At 34.5% G+C, this 10,330-nt stretch overlaps 1 pseudogene; it reads left to right on the plus strand.

Annotated features, from left to right (window-relative positions):
• Nucleotides 1–420: 420 nt before the first annotated feature.
• LOC121968285 lies at nt 421–1,504 on the plus strand (annotated as a pseudogene).
• Nucleotides 1,505–10,330: the final 8,826 nt, after the last annotated feature.

The following is a 10,330-nucleotide window of genomic DNA, read 5'->3' on the forward strand; positions in this document are numbered from 1 at the left end:
CAATTTTTTAAAACTGTTGTCTATGTGCGCTTTTTTGGGATTACGACAACAGTTTTTAAAAATCGTTGTCTATTAAGTGTTGTTGAATGCGATTATTTTTTCTTTCGCCACTTTTTCTCCTTCGTCATTTGTCTGTTTTACGCTTTGTTTTTTTTCTGTCTCTTTCCCAAAATCCTACTCTTCGCCGCCTCCTCCTCACCGCCCTCTTCGCCGCCTCCCTCCTCACCGCCCTCTTCGCCGCCTCCCTCCTCACCACCCTCTTCGTTGCCTCCTTCCTCGCCGCCCTCTTTGTCGCCTCAACTTTCGGCCTCGCCACCTCCTCCTAGCGGCGTCTACTTTCAGCCATCTTCACCGCCTCCTCCTCGTCGCCTCGACTTTCAGCCAGTTCCAACACAAGAAGGAAGAAGAAGGAAGGAGGAGGAGGAAGATGGAAATCCCTCTCCTGATTGTCTCACTGATCTTTCTCTACTTCTTTTCCTCTGCTCTCTCATCTTCTGTGGTCACCTATTTACCTGGATTCCAAGGCCCCCTTCCCTTCTACTTAGAGACAGGGTCCGGATGTTGTTTTCCCCAACCTTAACTTTGATCTGACCCCCATGAACCTCTGCTCTCGTTGGTGCAGGTACGTGGAGGTGGACCAAGACCACGACGGTGAGTTTTTCTACTACTTCATCGAGTCGGAGAACAATCCGGCAGAGGACCCCCTGCTCCTCTAGCTGACCGGCGGGCCCAGGTGCTCTGCCTTTAGCGGATTAGTCTTCGAAATCGGTGGGTGAAATTTCCATGTTTGCTATGATTAGCTACTCTCGTTTCATAGTAGAAATCCATTCGCAGGCCCCTGAAATTTGTGACAGTCGAGTACAACGGGAGCTTGCCAAGCTTGGTCTACCATCCTTATTCCTGGACCAAGGTAACTTCTTCTTCTTGATCAGTAATTGAGGAAGCAATATGATACATGCTTTTGTCCTGTCTGCGTGAAAACATTTGTGCAGGTAGCCAACATTATCTTTGTAGATTCCCCGTTGGGTTCTGGATTCTCATACTCAAGAAAATATGAAGGGTATGATGCCAACGATACTATTTGGTCCGAACAGGCTTCTAAGTTTCTTTTACAGGTGGGAAAGATCATATATATTCCTGATGTAATTACTGTAAGTGCCTTAAAGATGTAATCTTTCACTTTTGCAGTGGCTTGTTGAGCACCCACAGTTCATCTCCAATCCCCTCTACATTGCTGGGGATTCATATGCTGGAAAAATTGTACCTATGGTGGCCAAAAGAATATTGGATGGTAACTCTACTTTTAATGTAAACTATTGATGAGGGTGTTAATTTACATGCCATTTTCATTTACTGTAATTCAGGTATTGATGAAGGGAAAGAACCATTACTTAACCTCTAGGTAAATTGCTTTAATTGATGGGCCACTGGCAATAAAGGGAAAGAATCTAATTTTGATCTTTAAATTATGTCATAGTTTATATGAAAGAAAAAGCCTTGGCTTTCAGGGTTACTTGATTGACAATCCATCCACGGGTGGAAAAGTCGATACCAATTCTAAAATACCTTATGCTCACAGCATGTGAATCATATCAGATGACTTCTTTGGGGTAATCTTAGTAGATCAACTAGGACGAATTTCTCAAAATGATCTTTGGTATCACTTCACGAATTGTTATTTAGTTATTATTTTTTTCCAATTAATTATATTTTGTTCTTTAAGATCATATAATTTATGTGTGTTCACAGTTCACAAAAGCGGAGTACTCTCAAGAAGAAATTGATGAAGTGCGCTCTGAGATAGCCGAATGCATACAAGATCATATCTATGAATAGGTATATACATGAGTTCATCTTATTGCATTTGACAATAATAATATTCAGTTAAATTGAATACATGCTGCTTATACTTGATTGCACTTGATTTGGAGATATCTATCTCTGAGTCCATTTACCAAATCCAATCGGCATGACTAAACTGCATACTTGATGCACCAACATCAAATACAAACCAATAACTTAATCATTTGTCAAATATAAAAAATGATTAACCTTAATCCTTTGTCAAATATTTATACTATATTTTGGTTTACATAACAAACTTTCTGGGGTTCTCAATTTTATAATGTAGATGTCTTTGTTTAGAATGGTAATAATCTTGTTACTGCAGCATCTTTATGCTTTAGTTTTTTTTCGAGATATTGAAATATCATTCAATTGAGCAGGGGCATCTGTTGTTGGTTTAGTCGGTAATGTATTCCAAGCTAATTATAGTCCTGCAAAGGCAGGAGTGATTGGTCTCACCAAGACTGTTGCAAAAGAATACGCAAGCAGAAATATCAACGCAAGTGTGTTTTTTTTTTGTTGATTCCCTAACTACAACTTAATGTATGTCTAACGGGGCTTTTACCATGTATAGTAACTAATAGAGAAATTTAATGTTTGAGGTCCAAACTTTGATTGCATATATCACCCTGTAACATAAGTAATTCAATATTGGTAGGAAGAATCCATTTTTTAGATGACTCCATTATTAATAGTGACGAAGGGGGTATTTTACATCAAATTGAGATGATTATGGCCAATTTTTTCTGGGGTTCTATCAGTTCCAATAGGAAGATTCACTGGATCTCTTGGAAAGATATTTGTAAACCTAAGCTAGAAGGAGGATTGGGAGTAGAGAACACACTTGTCGAAATTTCTGTCTAGCATGTACTGTGGGTCAGTCTCTCCTGTGGTGGTTTTACTCAAAAACAAAGCTTCACATTGTTGGAAAAGGACATTACAGATGAGAAACATAGCAGAAGAGCAGATTAGATGGCGTTTAGGTGAAGATCATATTAATTTCTGGTTTGATACATGGTTAGATGCAGGTCCTTTGTTAAATCCCTCAGTCTCATCGTTAAATCTTGGGCTTTTATGTTCTTTACTAGTTCTATCTGTGTGATTTCCATGATCTAATTAGCGGTATCCTCTATGATGTTGTTGGAAGTTTGGATTGCTCTTTTCTACTCTCTATTCCGTGTAAAAACTAAATAAACCATCTCTATGCTTTTGCATGATTGTCGGAGAATTTTATTCGAATATGAATTGGGGAAAATGCTAATATAGTTAGGAATTTTGATTCCTGCTAGAAGTTAGGCCGTTTACTGAGTCTATTTGAGTATCAAGAGAGTAGATCCTTATGATAATTGTGGGTTGATCAATTTGCTTGCTCTGTGAATTTAAATTAGTAAAGCTTGTTTGCTTAATTCTCTGTGTGCTGCTTTGTTGCTTCAACCCTTGTTTGTATTTGTGATTTTGTCTGCTCCGGAAATAAGTTGGAACTTGATTTTTCATGTCTAATTTAGCTAGATTCTATAATGCTTTTTTGATGCTCGATGATAGAACCAGAATCTGGTTGTTGCTCTAAGCCATTTCTGCAAGTAGATTTTCCTGAATTTGCTATTAATTAAGCAAATGCTATATGTAGATCTGCAAGTCTTCGATTTTTAGATTAATTTAAATAATTATGCTGATTTACTAAAGAAATTGCTGGCGGATTATCTCGCTAACAAAGCAGTTGAACCCATAGTAGATGGAGTTTCGCTAGACTTCAAATTGGATAGAATTTTTTTTGGTATATGTAAAGTTGATAGGTTTGGTTTACCATACTTAAGAGTTACTTGTAAAGCCATATAGCTGGTCTTTTAAGACATACTACTCTGAGTTTTTGTAAAACTGTAATAAGGTCAGGTGTGAAATTTCCAAGAGATCCATTTTTTATGCCATTTACTCCTGGGAAATGAATTAACTTGCAATCATATGCTATTTACCTCAGGGAAAAGATAATGACCCGTTTCTGTGAAAGGAGAAGAAAAGAGAAGCTAGGAGGGAGGAGAAACCAGAAAAGGCTGCAGTTTAGAAGATGCACAGGCTGTTTAGAAGATGCACAGGTAGAGAAGACGTGCTCCAACAAAACATGATATTTTGGACTATATGTGTGATATATATAAACTTTTGGATGTGTAAACTTTTGTGATGTTTGAATGTTGATGTTTGGTACTTTAATGATGTTTGGATGATGATGTTTGGTACTTTAATGAAATTTGCATTGTAAATATTGATTATGTAGGTTTTTTATCAATGAAATTTGCACTGGATGTTTTTTATAAACCATTGAGTAGGAAAAGATTAATAAGTTTTTTATTTATTGTCAAAATGTTGTATATTGTACCCAAAGACATCAGTTTAAATATGTCAAACTGTTGTCAATGGCGTTAAAGGACAATAGTGACAAACTGATGTTATTTAACATCGTTGCCTAAAAAGACAACGGTTTTTAACCGTTGTCAAACCGATGTCATTGGCAAAAAAGACAACGCTTTTTAGTCGTTGTCGTAGACAGTTCAAAACTGTTGTTGAAAAGCCTAGGCATACGCTCAAAGACAACGGTGAAAAACTGTTGTCTTTGTAGGAAAAGACAACAGTTTTTCACCATTGTAAAAATGTTGTCTTTGCCTTCAAAGACAACGGTTAAAAACTGTTGTCGTTGGCCACCCCTTTTAACAACACAGCCTTTAACAACAGTTCAAAATGGCCTACGACAACGGTTTAAAACCGTTGTTGTTTGTCTTTTTTCTTGTAGTGTGATATATTAAAGATGAATAAAATATGACATTATTAATTGATGAGGAGATACAAGAGTGATGGAAGAGATATTTTCATCAATTTTTTAATGAAATTTTAGAAAATCAACTTAATTTAGGTAATTTAAGTAGGTCAAATAAGTATAAAAATTTAAATTTTTATCATGGAATTTAAAATGTAGAATTAGAACAAGTTTTAAATGGGATGTACAATGAAAAAGTAGTCGGACTAGATGGTATTTTAATAGAGGTATGGAAGTACATAGGGAAACAAAGTATTAAATGACTTGCAAGTTATTCAATAAGATATAAAAAAAAATGAAAAAATGTTTGATGAGTGGAGGATAAGTACTCTAATTCTCGTACATAAGAACAAAGGAGACATACACACTTGTGAAAACTATATAAATATTAAATTAATGAGTCAAATTTTGGGGAAGAGTAATAGAAAAAAGACTTAGAAATGAGACCAAGGTGACCAAAAATCAATTTAAATTTATACTTTTATGATCGATAATATAAGCTATACATCATCTTAAGAAACTAATTAAAAAGTATCAGGAATAGAAGCAAGACTTACACCTATTATTAGTTGACTTAGAAAAAAATTATGATTGAGTTTCAAGGGAAATTATAAAGAAAATTCTAGAAAAGAGAAGTGTTAGTATAGCATATATTAAACTACTTAAGGATATGTATGAGTATATAATGAAAAGAGTAAAAATTCTAACTAGATTAACCGAAGTGTTTCCTATAAGGATAAAGTTACATCAAGGATCAACTCTATGTCCCTATCTTTTTTACATTAATATGGATGAACTAATTAGACACATTTAGGATATAATATCATAATGTATGTTGTTTACAGATAATATTATTTTGGTATATGAGACATGTGAATGAGTAAATACTAAACTTAAATATTGGTAGGAAATGCTAGAATTGAAAGGTTTTTTTAGGCTTAGTAGAGTAACTACATAATATTTAAAATTTATGTTTAACAATGTTAGACATAATGAAAAATTATTAAGATAAGAGATGATGAGTTATCTATAATTGAGAGTTTTAAGTATTTAGGATTATTTTTGTAAAAATATTGAGAGATCGAAAGAGATGTCTTATATAAATATAAGTAGGATGGTTGAAATATAAGAGAACGTTAATCGTTCTTTGTGATTGTAAAATACCTTTAAAACTTAAAAAAAGTTTTACAAAATGATGGTTAGACCTAGTATATTATATGCAGTTGGGTTGAGTTATGACTTGAGCACATAAATAAAAGATGAGAGTTACAAAAATAAGGATATTAAGGTGGATGTACGGATATATAAGGATGAATAGGAGACAAAATGGAAATATTATAGAGAAAGTCTAATTTGCACCTATTTAGAGAAAACTTTAGGAGATACATTTAATATAGTATAAATATGTACTTAGAAAACTAATAAATTCTCTAGTTAGACGATGTAAAACTACAACAAATGTGCATATTAAACGAGGAAAAGCAAGGTAAAAAAAGACTTGGTTAATAATAATAAAATAAGATAAAATTTATTTAAATATAAATGATGATATAGTAGAGGATAGAGTTCAATAACGTAAAAGGATTCATATGACCGATTCCATCTCATAAGATAAAGATCAAATTGTCACTTTTGAAAATATGATTCGAATGTTAAATATTTATTTTAGATGCATGATTGTATAATAGAGGGTTGAAGGGCATTGGGGGAACAAAATTTAGATAAGATGGTTTTTTTATTAAAACAATTCTTTTAGTTTATTTTCTAAAAAAATTATTTGATTTAATTTTTACTCTTCTTTTAGTATATCCTACAAAATAGGACTATGATGCAACTATTTTACATGCTTCATAATTATTTGAAAGAGAGGTAATATTAAACTTTTCTAGTAGCCATAAGAAAGTGGCAACACTAGCTTCATGACTTCCATAATATATAGTGCAAATTTTTTTTTTCTCTCTTTTTGCCTTACTCGACCTGATGATGAAGATCCTTAACAAAGCTAGGCAACAAGCAAAGCACAAGCATCGAACAATTTATTCTTTCATTGCACATGAAGGAAAGCAAGTACAATTCACAGTCAAGCAAGCACTTCATTCTAAAAATTCAATTCATGATGTGCCTCTTTTACTATCACGAGATGTCCTCTCTCCCATTATTTTTACTCACTCTTGCCCCAAAAGGACTGATACAGAAGCTTCATGTGCCGTCAGTACAACTTCCGTAAAGCGGTTGCTGCTTCCCATGAAATTCTACTGTAACTTAAAGGAGTGCATGCCACACGACAGTACAGAGTTGTTTTCCACAAACTTGGACAGAGTGAATTGAGTGTTCGGTTGTTTCTGATGCTTCTCTATCCGTTACTACTGAACTTTTTGGCTCTTGCTGCTCTGGAAAGGAATAAGTTTTTGTCTGAAGGAAAAGAAAGGTTGCCAGCTACTCTTTGCCCCATCTTGCTCCGTGTAACATTCGTCTTGTTGGTGTGTTAGGTAAGCTCAACTGCTTTCTACCTTTCTTCTCTTCGTACCTAGCGTGGTAGTAAGATGTGCTAAGTAGGATGATTAAAACTATATGGGTTCGTACCAAATGGAGTTTGTTTGAATTGGGACTACGTCTGTTGAAGTGGGTCAACATAGAACCTCCAATTTTGATGCACAACTCTTTACCAAGAGGACTTGTCAATGATAATTATGGAGGATGCCGGCTTGTAGGGTGAGGAGAATTTGAATATACGCACAATTCTAGATCGGAGTTACTCCAACTGAATTAGTATGATTTGGTGTGTTTAGGTTGTACAAAGATTTGGTAGAACACATAAAATTTGAAAAGCGTATGACTCGACAGGCCAAGTGTTTATAATTTGGAGAAGTTGCATGAGGCAACCTAGATAAAATAGGACAAGAAGCATTAAAGTGATATTGAAGCAGCTCAAAAATCACAATTTGGCACAACCAAGCTGATTGACTTATTGGCTCAAGGTTTGATGAAGCTCAAAAATGGATGATATGGAATCACCGAATGACCACAAGATAAAGTGCGTCGAGGCACAATGTTGGACAGAAAGAAGGCGAACTAAATAGGAAAAACACTAAAGTGGTTTTGAAGCTCGAGAATTATAATTTGGCACAACAACCAAGCTGATTGACTTAGTGGCTCAAGGTCTGATGGAACTCAAAGATGGATGGTGATCTTATCCGGAATCTAAGTTAGACGGATCGTGAAGTAAGATGGATGAAATGTTGATTGAATCATGATTTTCAAGAGGGGTATGCTGAGATGACCTTTATGTTGATCAAATTATTAGAAGTCCTCTGGTCAACGCTACCTGCAGCCAGCGACCGGGTCGTCCCAGTCTCTGGTATCCTGATACTCGAGGTAGATCCAACGAATATATAAGTAACAGACTAAGACGCATAATAATGAAATACATATAGAATATGAATAGAGAACATACCTTAGCCCAAGGGACGCCCTTGGGTGGATCGACAAGTATTAGTGAGAGTCCTAGAGCCAATCATATGATGATTGTTGTATGGACTCGATATATCATAATCCTATATATTTATAAAGACATTTCTTTATGGTTATTGTACTTACTTGTATTTGTACCAAATAATTAAGTATAATAGTGTCCTTGAGTAGAAGGTTCTTATCTATATTAATCGATTGGTTGAATTGATAGTGAGATGATATAGAGAACACTACTCTTAATCATTCCTAGTCAAGTATTAACATTCAGGGACAATGTTAATGCGATGAGACTAGCATGTAGGTCAACTCGATGACTTGATCTCACAAGTCATGGATATTAGATATTAAGTTGACACATGAGTGTGCATTGGAGAATCACTACAACAAAAACCTTCATAGACATCGATTTTCCATCGGTGTCTATTTCATTTTCGACCGATGTCTATGAAGCTGATGTTAAAAGTTTGTCATTTTAGACATCGGGTTAAAACCGGTGTAGTATCACTTAACAACACCGGTCTTCGAATCGGTTATTAACCGGTGTAGTATCACTTAACGACACCGTTTCATCAACGGTGTAAAACCGATGTAATATTGTATGTTAATAACACCAGTTTTGGCAGCGGTAAATGACCGATGTAATATTAGTTAATAATACCGGTTTTGCAGCGGTGGAAAACCGATGTAATATGTATATTTTTTAACAGCACAAATTTGATTTCCGAAACAATGAAAAACCGACAATAACAAAAAAAAAAACACAAATATTCACAAATTATACAAATATTCTTCATTCAATAATATCCATAAAATACACAAATATTCACAAATTATATAAATAATCTTCTTACAACAATATCCATAAAATACCCAAACATTCTTTTTACATCAAAAGCTAGCTAATAGATATCAAAATCAAGGTAGAACATTCTTTTAACACATCAAGGTAGAACCGCACTTCAAATGTAATCTAGCATGCATTCAGCCCACTCGAACCGCACTTCATCAATTTCAACTCTGGAGTACTTGAGATTTGTAAACTGTAAAAACACATAAATTCATCATATGTCAAATAACTAAAACAAATGTGTACATGTATCAAATAAAATAGAATACTGAGTTTTTAAAGGCTGCTGTGGAAGATAACGAATATAACATAGAATCTAAAACTTTCATATATGACACTTAGTATATGCTACTTAGAATATAATATAGATAATTTGCTCCTTCTAATTCAAGTGTACAGATTGATAATTAAGAACCAACAGCATCATACAACAACTTACTAGGCATGATAATGGTTGAACAAAGAAATATGACTACACAACAAATCCAGTGAAGGAAGCATAGAAGAACAAAGCTATTATTAAAGCATACCAAACTCTTATAAGTTGATTGAAAAGAAACTTATATTCTTCTTATAATTTGCAGAAGGAAGAGAGAAAGAGAGAGAATACTCTAAATTCTACTAAAAATTCTCTGATGAATGTTGATTTAGGATTAGATTTGACTACTGAATATAACAAATATTCTACAGTATTCAGAAATCAGAAGTAAGAACTCAGAGCAATTGGTATTAATATAAGTAGAACTGTCATCCTCACAATAGCTGAATTCTGAATATAAAATCCATGTGAACAAGATTAGATAAGACGCAATGTTTTGACCAAAATGCATAGTGATAGATATCCTACAAAATTGTTCCATTGATCAAGAGAAGGATGCAAAACAAGCCATTGCATTGAGTTAGTACTTTAAAGTCGAACGCGTACCTTGGATGATGAAACATTATCAGCAAAACCAGGCAATTTAACCTCAATGTTAGATGTCGCGCAAACAGCAAATTCGAGTGTTATCAAGTGGTTAGCTTAGAGTTATTATATAATCAACAGGTAAAGATGGGACTCAACTCCAAGACCTTGTCAACAATTATAGTAACATCAACACAACCAGTTAAATAAATTGAAGTCGACTGGTAATCTGATAACAAGGAATAAACTTAGACCATAGCTGATGTAACTAATCTCTCAAGTGACAAAGAAATCCGTAACTATGAATAAACAAGAACAAAGCATTCTAGAAAAGATCAAACAAAGACCAATGTCACTGTGCTCTAAGCGACAATTAATCAAACAATACAAGTGCATCCAAAATAATGTACACAAACTAGAGGCACTGGGAATAGGGGACATTAGCAACTCACCTTGC

The sequence above is a fragment of the Zingiber officinale genome, chromosome 3B, assembly GCF_018446385.1.
Source record: "Zingiber officinale cultivar Zhangliang chromosome 3B, Zo_v1.1, whole genome shotgun sequence".
NCBI lineage: Eukaryota > Viridiplantae > Streptophyta > Magnoliopsida > Zingiberales > Zingiberaceae > Zingiber > Zingiber officinale.